This window comes from Rhinolophus ferrumequinum, chromosome 10, assembly GCF_004115265.2.
Source record: "Rhinolophus ferrumequinum isolate MPI-CBG mRhiFer1 chromosome 10, mRhiFer1_v1.p, whole genome shotgun sequence".
Lineage (NCBI taxonomy): Eukaryota > Metazoa > Chordata > Mammalia > Chiroptera > Rhinolophidae > Rhinolophus > Rhinolophus ferrumequinum.
In genome coordinates, this window is record NC_046293.1 from 49,388,650 (window position 1) to 49,406,754 (window position 18,105).

General features: G+C 50.3%; 1 long non-coding RNA gene across 1 annotated transcript; it reads left to right on the top strand.

Annotated features, from left to right (window-relative positions):
- The first annotated feature begins 6,659 nt into the window (after nt 1-6,659).
- Nucleotides 6,660-12,212, top strand: LOC117029083 (uncharacterized). Its single transcript, XR_004424183.1, has 3 exons — nt 6,660-6,833; nt 8,829-8,952; nt 11,186-12,212. It is a non-coding gene; the product is annotated as an uncharacterized LOC117029083 (long non-coding RNA).
- Nucleotides 12,213-18,105: the final 5,893 nt, after the last annotated feature.

Genomic DNA, 18,105 nt, shown 5'->3' on the forward strand with positions numbered 1-18,105 from the left:
ATGGCAGTAATCAGTAATCAGGCCAATTACTCTAACTGCCGGGTGCTGGGGAGGAAGGGACCCACCTACACACCCTCTGCTGAGATACTTTCCTCCAGAGCTCTGAGTGGGGCTGACACCCTGGTGCTCTCCGGGAACTGTGTATCCACTGCTCCCGACGGCTCCCCTCCCCACCACCACCAGAGGAGAAAGGACCCGAGGCATGTCAAGGGGGGCAGAGCAGAGAGCCGTTCCCCATCCCCAAGATGCTACAGACAAACCTCGAGTCTGTCTCAGCCAAGCAACTGGACGACATGGGGTTGGGGGTGTGATGTCTGCACAGAGTCCATGGAAAGATCTGGGTTTGTGCTGAGCTGCCTGGAGAAAACCTGAGCTCCATGGTAATGAGGGGATCCTAAAATTCAAGGGAACCTACCCCAGCCAGGTATGCTTGCTGCTCTCCGCCCACCGCCAAGAATGCTCTCCTCTGTCCACCCAGGTCAGTCCTGACCAGCGGATGTGAGATGGCTGGGTTATATCTGGGTGCTTGGGGCACCCAGTAAAGGAGGAAGTTACCAAGTGAGAATATAGTCCCATTCCTGTTGTAGATGAAAGGGCCAAACAGCACATTCAGGATGGCGCGTGTAGAAGCTTTGATCTCTTAGCTTAAGCAGCAGCAGGTGTCCAGATGAGCCCGCCCACACGTTCCTGCCTTTCATCCCATCCTTGAGTCCTGAAAACTAGGATGATTGGCCAGAGGATATTGTTTAGAAATTATTGCAACGTATGATTTGGGTCACTGATATGTGTGAAAATATATGTTGCATGGGTTTCTTTGGTTCCTAAGCATAGGCTATAGTTTCTGTTACTACAAAAACCTGGGCCCTTTGATTATTTCCCACCAACAGGAAGGAAGACTTTCAAGAAATGGAGGCCATCCTCCGCCCCCACCCCCAGGAGGGTCTCTGACGAGCTGGTCTGCAGGTCCTGCCAGGTCAGTAAAGGTTGGATGGTGGTGATGGCCCTTCAGTACTCCCACCCCCAGGCTCTGTCACCCTGTCTCCCTGTTCTTCACCTGGCACCTGATCAGGCCCTAAGAGAGCCCCCTCTTGCTAGGCTGAAAGGCAGTGTGGCATTGTGGAAAGGTCAGGTGCTCTTTTTCTCACAGTCTCTTGGGGCCTCTCTTGACTTGCCCACATTGCATTTCCTGCAGGCTCCCGATGTGCTCACGTGGCAGAGCCCCATGTAACACATCAGAGGCCTTGCCTCCCACCTTTCAAGGCTTTCTCTGGAGCACACTCACACAGCCTCCAGCTTCCAGCCCCTAAGCCACTAGTGGGGGCCTTTCAGAAGTGATACCACCTCACCCCTCAAGTTCAGCTCAGCCGTTTGAGGGCTAACCTCAGGCTGGATGGGGAGCGAGCATGGACATGCCAATCGCAACCAAGCTGCGCTGTCAGTGGGACTCACTGTCCCGAACCAGCCCATTTGTACGTCCCTCTCGTGCGCTGAAGGAAATGGACACCCCAAGTCAAATTCCCTCCTGCGGATTGAGTGAGCCAAGCAGTGGGGGACAGGGGTACACAGGACAGATGCAGGGCTAACAGATGATGTCTGCACCAGAAATGGAAGATAAAGGTTACATAAATGCAGGAGAGGCAACTTCCAGCGCCAGGACTCAGGAGAATTATGAGAGAATCATTCACGTTCATTTTCCCGGGACTGGCAATGTCCTTCTCAATTCCTCTGGATACCTCCTGCTTAAAACCGAGGGATACAAAAGAAGTCAATGTGTATCATGATAACGAATGCTAAAGGACAGACTCTCAGACTGGATTTTTTTTTTTATGGTAGCCATTTTATTTTATTTATTTATTTTAATTTATTGGGGTGACAATTGTTAGTAAAATTACATAGATTTCAGATGTACAATTCTGTATTACATCATCTATAAATCCCATTGTGTGTTCACCACCCAGAGTCAGTTCTCCTTCCATCACCATATATTTGATCCCCTTTACCCTCATCTCCCACCCTCCACCTCCCTTACCCTCTGGTAACCACTAAATTATTGTCTGTGTCTATGAGTTTTTGTTTCTCATTTGTTTGTCTTGTTCTTTTGTTGTTTTTGGTTTATATACCACATATCAGTGAAATTATATGGTTCTCTACTTTTTCTGTCTGACTTATTTCGCTTAGCATTATACTCTTAAGATCCATCCATGTTGTCACGAATGTTCTTATATCATCTTTTCTTACCGCCGAATAGTATTCCATTGTGTATAGATACCACAACTTCTTTATCCATTTATCTATAGAAGGACATTTTGGTTGTTTCCATGTCTTGGCCACCGTAAACAAAGCTGCAATGAACATTGGAGCATACATGTCTTTATGTATAAATGTTTTCAGATTTTTTTGGGTAGATACCCAGGAGAGGGATTGCTGGGTCATATGGTAATTCTATTCGTAATTTTTTGAGGAACCTCCACACTGCTTTCCATAACGGCTGCACCAGTCTGCATTCCCAGCAACAGTGTATGAAGGTTCCTTTTTCTCCGCAGCCTCTCCAACACTTGTTACTACAGACTGGATTTTTAACAGTCGATCTGTGTCTTGTCATAATTTGTAATAACACAAAAATGTTGAAAGTACAAGGATATAAAAAGAAAGTTGGTGTAGCAATATTAACATCATACCAAATAGACTTTCAAGCAAGAAAAAATACAAGTATTACAGGGATAAAGAGGATTATTACTTAAAGATATTATGCCAGGAAGATATACTAATAACGAAATCTGCATACATTTAGCAATAAAATCTTAAAATACATAAGCAAAAAATGACAAAACTATAAGGAGAAATGAACAAAACGACCAATAGAGTGGCAGATTTCCTTATCTTTTTCAGAAACTCTAAGCTTAAGAAGTCAAAAGTGAATAAGCACATAAGTCATTTTAATAGAATTTATAATTACATCTTGATCTGAAGGATACATAAAAAGTTTGCACCCAAAACTAGAGAATCCATATTCTTTTCAAGAACATGTGACACAATATTTATAAAAGTAGATCATAAAGCAGGTCTCAAAAAAGACCAAAAAAAATATTTTATGTGTTCTGTGACCACAGTGAAGTAAAGTAAAACTTCAATTTTAAAAAGATAAGTAAAATTTTTATGTGGCAAACTTCAATGAAATCAATACATATTAAAATTTGTGGATGCAGTGAAAGCAGTCTTTATTAGAAAATGCATGATTTCAAATATAACGATTAGAAAATAAGATTGAATGTCAGTGAGCTACATATTCAAATAAAAAACAAATCAAAAGGATAAAGAGTTAAAAACAAAAATAAAAGCAACAACCGATGAATCAGGAAACAAACACAAAAGCCGGTTTCTGAGAAGATTACTAAACCAGACAAACTTAAAAAGAAAAAGAAAATAGCAAGATTCATCTAGGAAGAAAAAAGAAAAAAAGAGAGGAAGGTGACAGAAACAGCCTTATTGGCGACTAGAGGTAACATAGATATGATAAAAGCCTGACAGAATATCACGTCTTAGAGGACACAGATCTCTTTCCCCCTTTCCAGCTGGCCACACAGTGCCCATGTCTTATTTATCTGTGTATCTCCATAGGCGGGCAGCCCAGTACATAATAGATATTCAGTGGATCTGTTGTATAAAATCAGATCCGCTTCTGGAGCAGGCCTACCCTGGCCCCAACATTGGAGCAAACCGTCTGTGGACAGAGTTCTCAACCAAGTATCACATGTCACTATTTGTTCCTAATGTTAAATAAGCACTGAAGTTTAGGAACACTATACTTAAAAAAATAATAATAAGAGCAAATCAAGGTTATCTTTATAATAATATTTTTCTCCCTTATTTTGATGAGATTGGCCTGAACACCAGAGAAAGGGGTAGAGCCATAGCTGGGCCCGAGGCTGAGATAGAAGTGGCAATCATTGCCCTGGGCACTCAGAGGAGACAGTGCCCCAAACAGGAACACCCACTGCCAAGGCTGTTGACGGGGAAGCACGTTGAGAACCCCTGGGTGACAGTGATAGCTGTGCCCATACTTCCACATGAACTGCCCGGTTTTCACGAGTCTACAAAATCAAAGGAGTTAGTCTCAGCGTTCTCCAACACCTAAGTGGGTCAGGAGCAAGATCAGGAACACGGCAAGGTTGGAATGTTTCTGGCTGGAGATAGAAATGGCAAGGCATACAGACGCAGGACACTGAAGTCTAGGATTTCAGAGGTATGAGAGAGGCCTCCAAACCGCTTCCAAAAACGCCGCCCCTTGCAGGCACTGCGGCCTGAACCGTTCCTCTGTTGCTCTAACTCCCATTTTGGCTTTGTCCCCTAAGGAGAGGTCACCGAAGCCTTATCAAGCATTGCCAACTCTGTGAATTGGAGTATCAGGCCCTTTCCTGATGTGAGGTTTGATGGGGAGGATGGGGTGGAGTGAGCTGAGGGCAGGAAGGCATGAGGGCGTGAGGGCACTGGCTGCCTGAGGGGAAAACAGAGAGGAAAAACTGCCGAGTACAGAGTTCTGCCCAGGGCCAGCCCTGGTCTTGTGGTGAGCTAAAGGGAGAGCCCACAAGCTAGGAGGCGGGGGGTGGGGGAGTGGGGGGGGGGACGAGACCCAGATGCCCCAGCACAGCTGGAAGCCACGTGGCCTCCCTGGGTCATGGCCAGGAGCAGCAGCAGACCTGCAATCAGAGGGCCGAGGGAGACACACAGAGCATCTGGCTCTGCAAATAACAGCTTCCAGGGAACCGGCTGCACGTGAGCACGTATGGACCGGACGTGAGGATGCCGCCCCATCACTCCATCATCCACCTACCGTGTCAGCAGCTCTCAGGAGTCTCTGAAGGTAAAGCCAGGCAGCACCAAAACAGTAACAACAAACATTTGTAAGGCCCTTTACGATACAGGGAGGGCTTTCAAATGTGTTATCTCCTAGAGCCTCACGGCGTCCTCTCGCAGTGTGTGTTCATCATGGTTTTTATTTTGCAAAAGAGGAAACTGAAGCTCAGCAAAGATAAGAAAGGATGCACAGACCTGGGACTTCTCACTCCAGACCCAGAGTTTTACGCTTTTTCTTCTCAAAGTGTGATCCTTGGACCAGCAGCACCATCCAACCTGGGAGCTTGTTAGAAGTAAGGAATCTGAAGTGGAGACCAAGTGAATCAGAATCTGCAATTTAACAGCCCCCCCAGGTGATTCACAGTTAACATGCACATTAAAATTTGAGACGCAGCATTCCCCGCGCCCCCCACCCCGTGTCAGAGCACTCCTCATAACCTGATGACCTACTTGAGTTACGTTCTCAGTATTTCAGAGCTGGGAGGGACTTCTCAAAAGCACCCGGACCTGCTCCACCTCGGTGCGCATGATGATGACAAATTTTTAAAGCAAGTCTCTCGCAGAACTGAGGTGAAAACCCAAATCTCTCTTTTGACTCAAAAGCTTTCATCATACCTGCCCTCTTCCTATGTTTTTATTTTATTTTATTGTTATTTTTTATGTGGGGTTCCGATTTAAAAGCAGGCTTTCTTTGCCAGGTATGTGCAATTTAAGCTAATTGTAAACTGCACTGCATTTCCTGAGCACCCATTAATAGGAAATAAAAACAATAACAAGATCAGAAGTAATCATGGCCTTCTCTTTGCTGGATGCCTCACTTTTTCAGTGTTTTAGACCCATGGTTCAGTCACATGAGAGGCAGCTGTAGAAAACCAGCGTGGTATGAAAGATTGGGCCTGGAGAATCTGGGACAATCACTGAGTTGGTTACAAATACATATTAGCTATAATAACATGTAGAGATATGGACTTAATAATAGTATGTGGGGAGATATCTGTGTATCTGCAAGGATGTGGGACACCCTAAAACTATGTGCAGCAAAAGTGCAGGACTTTGGCAATTTTCTGGTTAATTCGCTAAGTCTAGATGGCCAAACCAGATAATTCAGGCCAGTGGTAGATTTTGTGAACCTAAATATTCTGGTTTGGCTGTCTTCATTTATAAAGTTAACCTCCTACGTGCCAAATCACTGCCTCATTTGCATCCTACCAAAAGGAAGGAAATGCTCCCGTGAGTGTGAACACACGCGGGTTTAATGTGCATTTACCTGTAATTCAGCTTGGGTCCTTTTGTCCTTTGAAATGAGATAATACCAACTCAAACATTCACGCCACAGGTTGGGGGAATCCAGGGTCCCTCCTGGTATCTTTAGAAATGTTTGGACAGGGAATGGGGTCGACTTTGTGTTTCTCTTCCCCGACCTCCCCCAGTCACTTCTGGCTCTAAGTGCTTGCTTCTGTGGAATTTTCTCTCTTATGTCTTCCCTCCTGTGGACATTTCCTCTCTCCACCTGCATTGAATCAAACATCTACTTCAGTCCACTTTCCACGATTTCTCCAAAACATCACTCACTGAGATCAGCGGATGCAGCAGACTTTCCCTGTGGATATGGAACTGAGGCACAGCTCTTTGCCACACAATAGATCACAATGTCGATTACTAGAATCTTTGTCCTTAGAAGTCTGCCAGCTATTTCCTTTCCCCACGTTCCCACCATGGGGTATTGTCTTCTACTTGGGCTCGGGCTCCTAAGCTAAACAGCCCTTACCCGCAAATCCCCATGTTGATTATGTCTGTCTCAGTCCAAGCCCATCCATTTGAGGACGGCCTTCCTTAACCCAAATGGCCCACATCGTGCTGTTTGTTCAACGGAAGGGCTGAGGATGAATTTTCCCACAAACCGTCAGTGACAGTGGGCCTCTCCAACGCCAACACACCAGTGCCTTCTGTGACAGGACAGAGAGCTGGAGGGCATCCAGGTAGGTGCTAGTATAAGTGTGTGAATATATGTGCAAGCATTGGTGAGAGAACACGTATGTGCAAATGTACATATGTGTGACTGTGTATGCACAAACGTGTAGGGAGCCGCCCTAAGAATTAGACCAAATGGGATCAGGACAATGTGTAAAGTGTGTGTCTAGACTGATTCACCAGGCATTGGATCCAATGCTGAGAAATCCCATGTGTCAATCCCATGAAGGATTCAAGGAGGGCATGCCTTAGGCCCAAGCTACATCTTCCTGACAATTAATTGGGAAGCAATGTAGAGACACAAAGGGTAATAAAGATATAGTAAAGATATAGAGCCATGGGGAACTGGAAAAGACAGAAAAATAATTAGCTGAACAGCAAATTCCAACGTCATCTTGGTTCTCAGAGACCTGGATTACAGCAAGTTGCCCCAAATGTCACTGGGAGGGACAAAACTGGGTGGAAGCTAATATTCCTTAGGCATAGAAGACCCTGGGAGAGTGAGCAAGATGGGCGGTGCAGCCTCTCCTTCCCAGGGATCTCTGATGCCACAAGAGCCTACCTATCAAAGTGGGGGTAATGAAATAAAGCAAGGAAGGCACCCAGGAGGAGGGCAAAGATACCCTCTCAGAGCCCAGCCTGATCTGAGAGTCTGGGGGACATGGGGTCTCCAGCAAAGGAATATGAGCCCAGCTGTAGCTCTTGAGTTAGAGGGGACAGGGGCCCTCAGGGTGGGAGGGGGGTTAGGGTGGGGTTAGCATCTCACCAGCCCCTTCTCACACACTGGTATTCCCCAACTTAGAAGCCGCTGGGGGCCTCAAGTCCGCAGACAATATGTTTAATATCATCGGGAGAGGTGGTGAGAGCAGGACCTCTGCGGACGGCCTGCCCTGTCATGTGTCCAGGCAGCTCCACTGGGTCTGAGTATAAAGAAACAATTAGGAAGTTGGTGTTCTGGCCCTTGTAGCGAAGCAGCAGTGGTTTTTCCGGGAAAATCCTTCCCCACTTGCATCCTATAGTCCACCAGCTCTGACCTGAGAGCCTCTGACAGGGGGGAGTTCTGCTGCAAGGGATCAGAAAACCAAGTTTGCATCCAGCTCCACGCTTACTTCCTATGGAACCTTTGCTACGTTACAGAATCACCTGGACGGTTATTTCCTCGTTTGTGAAATGGCAGCAAAAATGCCTTCCCGGGTAGGGGATGTTTGGAGGATGAAATGAGATCAAAGAAGGAAGGCATGTGTCTGGGGACAGTGGGTGCTGGTGCTGGCTTCCCTCCCAGGGCCAGATCATGCCGGCCAGTGCGTGGGCACTGGACACTGAAGGGAAGGGACACCAGGGAAGTCTTCCTCATCTGTGTGCCCTCAATACCTGGCCCAGCAGCCAGCATGTGCTAGAGCATCCACCCAGAAGGCATGTGTGGAAACAAACTAAATGCGACAGGCCAGAAGGTCATGGAAAAGGATGGGTCTGACAGGTTTTGCCTGTGACCTTAGAAGGGCAAGGACCTGAATCCCCACCACCCCCAGGATCCAGCCCCTCAGCCAATGTCTCGCAGAGCTTCCCTGGCACCGCGCCCTGAGGCGCTGCACACGGGTCCACTGCTGACATGCTCTGCTCTTACCTGATGAGGTCTCACGACAGCTCCCACTGGTCCCACTCGCCCTGCGTACTGCCGCTCAGCGCATCATACCGGCAGGCTCCCCGGCCCCCTCCCGCCCCACTCTCTTCACTTACCTGGTTGCCAGATAAAATACAGGATGCACAATTAAATTTTAATTCCAGACATACTTCTACTAAAAAATTATTTGTTGTTTATCTGAAATTTGAATTGAATTGGGCATCCTGTATTTTCATTTGCTAAATCTGGCAACCCTGCCTAGGGAGTGTCTTTCTACCAACCAGTCTTCCCTTCCTCCATACCTCTTCCAGCCCCACCAAAACCCAAGTGACTTTAGCAGCTGAGACCATTCATTCATTTATTCATTCACTCTTTTTGGTAGACAGGCAATAAACAAAAATTTGATTGCATGTCCACGTACCAAGCCCTCTGCTAAGCATTGGAGGTACAATGGTGAAAACGTCATGGCCCTGCCCTCATGGAGCTTACATTCTACAAAAGTAAAAGTAAGTAAACAAATAAATAAAATAATTACAAATGTAGTAAATACTATTATGCAAATAAACTAAATAGAGGATTAAAATAGAAATGAAAGGAGGGCTGGTTTTGACAGGACAGCAACGGAAACCTCTGAGGAGATGACAGGCCGACCAGAAGGATGAGAAGGGCTGGCTGTGCTGCGGGCAGGGCAGAAATTCTAGGCCCTGGGGCAGGAAGAGAACTCTGACCATTAGGAACCTTTTGAAAGTAGGCCCAAGTGTCTGGCCCGTGGGGAGAGCATGAGATGAAGCTGGGGAAATGGGAAAAGTCCAGAATCGCTCAGGGCCTAGGAGGCTACAGTGACATTGTGAACACACACACACTGAAAGTCTTGTGGGGAAAAGGTGTTAAGGTCTGAATGACAATTCTTACTGCTTCATGGACATTGAAATGGAGGAACCTCAAGTTGGAAGCAGGGAGACCAGTTACAAGGCCACGCAGAGTCCAGGTAAGAGAGGATAGTAGTTTAGAAAACAACAGGGTGGGGGTGGCAATTGAGAGAAATGGTGGAATGAGAAGTACACTTTGGAGGTAGGATTTGCTAGACTTGATGATGAATTGGATGTGAAAGGTGAGGAGGAATCAAGGACCACAGTCTTTAGCAACTAGGAAGGTAGAGGTGAGGTAGGCAAGACTGGAAGGGAAGAGGAGGAGAATCAAGAGTGCTTGTTGGGACAGGTCTGGGAGACCTCAAGTAGAAATACCAAGTGGAAACTGATTCTGGAATGGGCTGGAGTCAGAAACATGAACTTGCCACCATGTGGGCGGTGTCTACAGCCATGGAAACGTGGAGAAGACCAAGTCCAAGGGCACTGGCATGAGTCTCTTTGAAGAGGAACCTGCCAGAGAAGCCTGAGAAGGAGTTGCCAGCGGGACAAGGAGAAAACCAGGAGAGCCCCGTGTGGGCAAACAGAGAGGGGCGGGCTGCAGGGTAAGGGTCAGCTGAATTCAAGCTGCTGAGAGGCGGGGTAAGGGAGGCCAAGTGGTCACCGGGTTTGGTGAATTTAACATGGATGGGTTCAGTGGAGAGGCTGGGGGACAGAAGGCACTGCGGGGATGGTGAAGAGGGAAAGTCTGGCGAGGAAGTAGAAGTAGGAAGTGTTCCCCACTCGGGTGAGGAGTGTGGCTGTGAAAGAAGCAGAGCGATAGGCTGTGGCTGGAAGGGGCCTGGGTTTTGGAAAAGGATGGTTTTAAAGATAAGAGTTAGAGCATGTGCTGATGGGACCGGTCTGGGAGGGAGGAGAGTGAAGGTGCAAGAGGGAGCCGGGTTAACCCTCCCTCAGGTGAGATGAGGGTGACCCTGACCTTGGACCTGGACCCAGCCCCTCCCCAAACTGAATGGAAGGGAAATGCCTAAGGAGGCTTGGGGTGGAGGAAGCCGGGTGGGGGGGGGGCCTGCCTTGCTCTGGAAATAGAAAACCGACACTGGTAACTGAGTAACTCATGGAAAGGGGGCAAAGGCACTGGCAGAGTCTGAAGGAACAAAAATAATCTGTCCCGGTTGGGCAGCGAGGCGGATCGGATGTGGGTGGCAGAGGCCTGGCCAGTAGTCCCTCAGCCCGCAGCACCCCTCCCTGGCCTACAGGGGTGAGCACTGCTCTCTGCAGTCTTGCTCTGGCCCAGCCAGGAGCAATGGTCCCTGGTAGACAGAGCATCATCAAGTGAAGGTCATGCACTCGGCACCCAGGTCAGTGAACTTGATTCTTTCTGCCCACGGCCACTTCCTGCTCCAGGCTCCTGGTGAACACAGCATCCACGCAGACAGACAGACAGACAGAGACAGAGCAGAGCCACACTGAGCCCCGGCCAGGCAGACAAGGCCTGAGCACAGGACTTAGACAGGCTGCCCTGCTTCCCTTCAGCCCCTTGCCACCCGCTCTCTGGCCATACCAGCTGACCCAACCTGAGCTCGCCTCCCGCCCCTCCAGGAGCCAGCCTCTCTCAGGTCTCCCTTTGGAGGTCCAAAAGCTCGTGCCACACATCTCGCCCGACACACACCTCCACACACAGCTACATTGTAGGCTCCTCAGAGGGGATGCTGATCTAACAGTACCTATGAACTGATGACGGTAGGTTGGTTTCTGAGTGCAAAAGCTGCTGAATGAAGACCTGGGCCTTCTCCCTTTGCTTCAGCACCTGTGCTTCACCTTGGAGAAAAGTCTTTCCCACTTTTCTCTGCTTCACCTTCTTGCTCCCCAGGTTCACCTCTAAGATGGAAGGAAGCAAGAGGCACAGCTGCTCATCCAGAGGACAATGCCGGGAGACAGCGGAGACCTAAAGGGGATGCTCTGCTCTGGCTCCATCCCCCACACCTCCCACCCACCCCCACAGTATGCCATCCCCGAGGAAGGAAGGTGCCAGGCTCCAGAGAAGGGGGGTTGGGCCCCTTTCTCCTGAGGAGGAAAAGAAGGTGAGAATCACTGACCTGAGAAGTTTCCGTGAACTCTGGCCATGAGGGAGAAGGGAGGGGGAGAGGGCAGCAGGAGCTGGGCAAGGCGCTGGGGAGGGAAGCGACCTGGCAAAGTGGTTTCCTTGCTGCAAACTTCGCATTGGATCCTGTGGCAAACAGACATGCTGGACCTACCCTGAGGACTGAGAAGGGCTGGGGACCACTTGCCACTGGGACATTAGAGGAAAGAGTGGTGTTTGGAGCAAGGAGACCCATCACCCTGGACTGCTGGAGGCTGACCCTGGGTGAGGGGAGGCAGCTTACCCTGAAGGACGACGGAGGCTGTGCCCATCCTGCCCTTCTGCTCCCTGCTCCACAGAAGTGCTGTGTGTTTATAGGTAAACTATGAGTGTGAGTGAGAGAGAAAAGGGCTTCGGTTGGTCCTCAGCAGTGCCAAGTTCTGTACGCCCCAGCTGTTGCCTGAGCCTACCTCCCTCCCAAGCTGATGGGAACCAAGAGACCTCAAATTTCCAGGTGTAAACATCAGGGAGGAGCAATGAAGAACAAAGATCAAGACTTCCCATTTTCCATGACACTGATGTGGGGGTGGGGGCGCCATACCTACCTGGCCCAGTTCCCATCCATGCCCTTTGGGGAGCAGGAAGCTGCCATCTGGGCATGAGGCAGTGTCAGCCTCACCATCAGCATGACACCTTCTCCTGGGACAGCCACGGCCCATGCAGGCGGCCTGCGCAGAGCCTCCTGAACTCTAGGTCTCTCAAGCCCAATTCCGCCCAGCTCTCTGAGATCAGATAGTCTCAAAAGCCAGGAACTCACCCAACAGCCCCCAAACGTGCAGCAGTGCACAGTAGTCAAGGGTCAGAGGGAGACGGCGAAGGGGACTGTGGACAGGAAAACAGGGGTGGACTATAGGTGGATGGGGTTGTAGGGGAATCCATTTGCAGGGGGTCACAGAGGAGCTGGGCTGCCTCCCAGGGCACGGCTGACTTTTGGGGAGCCAGCCTCCTTGTAGTCCCTCTCCCCTTGCACCCTACTCTCTCAGCTTCTGGGGGACGAGGGGAGCTAGGACAGAGGAGCCCACCCAGTTAAACACATGACGGTACATCTATTTGATAGAGTACCCTTCAACTATTTAAAAAAAAAAGTGAAATAAATCCACACATACCGGCAGGGAAGATGACAAAGGTACATAAAGTGAAAAAATAAAAAATGTTGGAAAAAAGGTAGATTCTAGTACTATTTTGTTAAAAATAAGGAAACCTAAAACTACTGCATTTGGATATGTGTATCTAAATAACTATGTATTGGAATGTTCTTAGAAAGAAGCAAGAAGGACAAATGCCAAATTGTTAAAAGAAATTACATCTGGGATAATTTGGATTAGAATTAGAGGAGAGACTGTTGTATTTGAATTTTTTATAACGAGCATGTATAATTGTATAATGAAAATGAAAAAGATGACAGTGGGGGTGTATGGTTCAGAGTGATCCAAGTGCGTACGCAGAGCTGGCACGCACACAGACATGCCAGGTGCGCACACACACGCGCCGGCTCACACCAAGCACCTAGCCCACCAAGGAGGGCACACCTGGTACAGCTGGCAGACACATGGGCACACACCTGGCTCCGGAACACCCCACAGTTCTGGGGGCCCTGGGCACGTGTCCGCAGGGCCTGACGATCTTGCGAGGCGTCCGTCCCATCGCAGGTCAGCTCCCAGCTCCTCTTGCTTCCCCTGACCTCCAGTTGCTCTCCAATGAGCCCCCACCATTTCCTGCCAGGTACTCAAAAAGCAGGATCCTGGGGGGTCAAGACAGTCAACCAATCCAGGAGGGGAGTACCTGGCCTGCCTTCATGAAGATGGCCTCCTTCTTCACGGGGACACTGGGGCACAGGTCTCCAACGCTGGGGCTGTCCCAGCATTCCGTGTGGATTCTGGTTTGACTAAGAAACTGCCCACCGGCAATCAGCCAATCTAAATATGATCCTGATCCTGCCGCTTAATGATTGGGTGGCCTTGGATGAGTTATTTAACCTTAATGAGCCTCAGTTTCTCATCTGTAAAATGGGAATAATATGGCTATTGTGAAACTCAAAGATGATAATATCTAAGAGACTAAATGCTCTGGAAGACAAACAAGGAAATGACGATCACAAAAGTCAGGATGCCGGTTCCCTCTAGGGCAGAGGGATGGGGTTGTGACCTGGGAAGGACACAGGGACTTCTGGCGCGCTGGCAGTATTCTATGTCTTGACTGAGGCAATAGAAACATGGGTGTTTGGTTTATTATTATTAATTAAACTCTACACATGTATTTAACATATGTCTGTTATGTTTTATAATAATAAAAAATGCTTTGGAAAATTTCACAGTCAGTATAAATGTAAAATAGTATTAGGAAGTGCAAATTCCCGTTTTCCTACCCTCTGAGAAGCTTCTGGGACTCTAAATTTTGCTGTGGTCTGAGTTAGTCGGTGGCAAGGATCAGCGAATGAGGAGAGATTTCAGTGATGAATTTAGACCAGTGTTGTTCCCCTCACTGGGGGAGGCTGAGGAGGGCAGCAGCGACTAAGGGGCGTGGATGGCTAAGGGGCGTGGATGGCTAGGGCCGAGGTCTTGAAGAAAGCTGTCAATCCACTGAAAACTTCTCCTCCCCTGGGGCTCCCCGCACCCCCGCCCCCTGCAGACTGCTAAGAGCTGCCGGCATGTCTTCCCACCCAGGCTTCCTGGCTGGTGTCTGGCGTAATGCTCACCCCAGCAAAACTCCCTGAACCCCAACCACCCTCCTTTCCATACCTGACCACCACCCCTTAATCCTCAACAGCACAACCCGTTCTTTGGTCCTCAGACAAAGCACTTTCCTGCTCCACTGGCATCCCACCTCACTCCTGGAAAGTCAGCCCCCCACATTCCAGCCTTTCCTACCCCCAGCTGCTGGCTCCCCCAGACTGTGAGGTACTCTCTGCCACCTACAGCTCCTCCAGGCCGCAGAGCCTGCTCTGTACAAGGGCATCACCCCATTGCCAGCTCCGACTCCAGTGGAGGGTGCCCTTAGGAGAACCGGCTGTAGAGGGCAGGGCCTCCCTGTCCCCAAGGCCCGAGACCCCATGCTGGGCCTGACCACCGGCACCAGGCAGCTCTCAGGGCTGAGCCCACCCTGCCATCAGAGGCCACAGGAATTTCCATGTGGGCCTGGCCAGAAGCACTCCCTGGTGACAGTCCACTCCCTACCCCTACATCTGACTCGCTCCCTGTCTCTTCCTGACTCGGCTTCTGTTTGACTCTATGATTTAGTTTCTCTCCTATCCCTGATTTTCTGTCGGTCTCTGTCTCCACAACCCTCTCCAGCCAGCACAGGGCCAGCAGGAGCCTTCCATCTGCGTGTGGGATGGCCCATGGGCCTCTGCTCCTGGCTGGCAGCCTGGGTACTGTCTGCTCCTGCTGGGGAGGTCTCCCCACCTCAGGCCCCACCCCCACCCAGGGAGGTGACTGAGGTGACGATTTCCAAAAAGAGCCTGAGGGCCTCAGTGACAGAGAACTCAAAGGGAAGAGGAAGCTGATGAAAGCTGGGGTGCAGGAGGATGGAACTGCTATTGTCAGGGGGGTGAAGAGCAACTGGGGGCGGGCCGTCTGAGGTATTATGTAATCGGCGCTAAGAGGAAGTCAAGTTCTAGAGAAAAACAGAGTCTGGGGTGAAATAAAGGTGGGTTTCTGGGACAGGTTCTGATATGAAGTTCTTTTTGGTGTCTAACCTCAATCCTGCCTGTTGTAACACTAGCTCTTTTCCACCTATTTAATTCTCGCGCCCACAGAATCCACGTGGAAGCGTGCACAAGAGGTGCTTATGAGGGGCAATCTCTCTCTTTACAAGCCACCAGGGTGTCCCTTCCCCACCCCCAACCACCTGATAGTTCCCCAGTCCCTGGCACGACCCAGAGCCAAGCTGTAGGCCACAGCAGCTCCAAGCCATTTAGACAATCTTCTTTTCACAAGCTTATTTATTATTCTTTTCCCACCTCTCCACCTCTTCCCCACCAGCTGCTTAAAATATTTTTCAAACAGAAACATCCAACCACAGCTGGAAACCAACCCTAAAGTTAGTCCAGAACGTGGGAGCTGCCAAGGAAAATTGCCGGAGCTCAGGCGGGGCTGTGGGAGGAAGGGCCACGGCCACAGAGACAGCCCCGCTCTGCAGGGTCCACAGCAGGGACAGCAGACAAGAGGAGAGGGCACGCGGGTCCCAGCCTCATTCCACAGATGGTCAGTGAGGACCACTGTGGCCAGGCCCTGTGCTGAGGTCATGGGGGGAAACAAACCGGTTTAAGTCGAAGAGACTGATCCTCTCCTCAAGGAGTTGCGGGCTTAACGAAGAGACAAGGCACACGTACACACAAACACGCCAGTGACAACAGCACACACTTAGAGTGTTTCCTGTGTGTGGGGTCCTGGCCTAAGCATGAACTCACGTAAAGCCCTCTGAACCCTGTAAGGAAGGTACTATTGCTATCCCCATCTTAGAGAGGAGGGAATTGAGGCACACGGAAGTTAAGCGACTCTCACACCATCATACAACTGGGAAATGGGGGAGTCAGCCTCTGGGCCCAGGGAGTCTGTCCAGAACCCCTGCTCTCAGCCGCTGAGCTATCCACCTCTGTAGGATCATACAGGGGTGAGGCAAAAACCCTGGGAGAGAAGTACAAACAGATCAACCTGAGAATTCAAAGAAGGGAATGGTTTCTGGCAGAGGATCAGAATCCAGGAGTGCTTCCTGGAGGCAGTAACGTGCGTGCCCTTCTGGGAGGACAGTGAAGGTTCTGAGCCTGTGCTCAGGGGCAGGGATGGAAGGCATACTGCAAAGATAGCTGAGGCAGGAGCAGAGGCGGAAACAGGACCCAAGAGGCCCAGCTCCTAACGTCTGGCTCCCGCCACTCCAGAGGCAATCCTCAGGGCAGCCCGGAGCCCAGAGAAGGACGCACAGGCAGGCCAGGCCTAGCCATTGTGGGCAGTGATTCACATTCATGCCCCAACTCTCCAGCAGGCTGCTCTCTCACCTCCTCCTGGTACCTGCCCTGCCCACTCAAGGCTCTCAGTCTTACCCGCTGCAAACATGTTCACAGAGGAGGGTGAAAGACAAAAGCCACAATACTCCAAAACCTCTCTATAAAACAAACGTTGGTGCCATCTAATTTTGACAAAAATGACCAGGCTGTCATGGTTGGAATGAATGGCCCACTGGGGTGGCCACACAACCACGTGGTCCCAAGACCCCAAGAAATAGGGTAGCAGGTCAGTGGATGGGACCTTTCTCTCTGCCCTGATGCCACCTGTCTCTGTGACCTTTTGAGGTCACTCGGCATCTCTGGGCCTCAGTTCTCTCTCTGGATCTGTCTGGTGTGCTCCCCTCCTGGTCCTAAAGCCCCATGACCTCAGAGCGCTCAGTTCTCTTCTCTATAGCTTTGCCATGGAACAAGCAGCTGGGTGGGTGCTCAAGGTTAATCCAAAGATGGTGGCAACACCGCCAGGCTGCAGGTCCACCTGGTCTCCTGTGTACCGCCCCCTGGAAGCTTCTAAGGACCTGCTGCTAGAGAATCATCACGGTAATAGCTGTCATTTATTGACTGTTTACTGCCTAGTGGGCATTATTCTTAGAGGCTCCCACGGACTAACGTATTTCATCATTTGAACATTACGTGCGAGGAAACTGAGGCATGGGTGTGGTTAAGGACAGTGCCCAAGGTCACACAGCTAGTGAGGAGCTGAGCCAGGATTCCCACACCAGTGACCTGGCTTCAGTGGCCACTGGAAAGAGCAGGTTCAGGGCTTCCATCAGCGGGGCGCTCCTGGAGGATAGGGACCATGTCCTGCTCCTCAGTGTCTCCCAGGGCCCCAACTTCCTGGAAGATTGGGGTGGCTTTGAGTAGCATGGGGTAGAGCGGAGAGACAAAGCTATGGGTTCTAACAAGTTGCTCGTGTCCAGGAATTTGCAAACTTTCTCCTCACAGGCCCATGACGTGAATGCCTTCGAGCCCTTTCCCAGCTCTGGACCAACTCTACTCCAGCCACAGCCTTCAACTGCAAGCCCCTACCTGTCCCCAGGTGGGCCTGGCCTGGGTGTAGCCAGATCCCCAGACTGGGAGGGAGCTGGCCCCTTCCTGTCCCACCAGGCAAGGGCAGGCCAGGCCATTCCCAGGCCTGCTGAGGCACTAACCCAGCTTTGGGTGGGCTCCTTCCCTTGGATCCCAGCTGCCTCCTGAACCCTTCCACGGAGGGAAACCACCACCCCACACACCTCTGTGGGTTTTAAGGCCGAGACTCAGGGAGAAGAGAACCACCAGTCTGGAGGCCCTAACTTCCGGGCCTCCCACGCCCCCTGGCGGATGAACAGAGCTGCGCCGCCCACGCCTGCACCACCATTTGAGTCCAGCCCTCCCTCTGCTCTCCGCCCCTCCATCTTCTCTCCTTCTCTGGCCTCTATTCATTCACCCTGACTGCACATCCAGTGGGTGTCCGGCACATGCCACGAGATGAGGATACTGTCCCCTGTGACTGTGACACTGTTCCTGCCCTAAGGTGCTTCCCATTCATTCATTCATTCGACTCCCTCACTCCATCAATAAAACATGTATGGAGCTCCTACTCTCTGCCAGGCTTTCCTCTAGGCTCCAGAGACACCACTTCTGCCCTCAGGGGGTTTACGGTCTGACATTC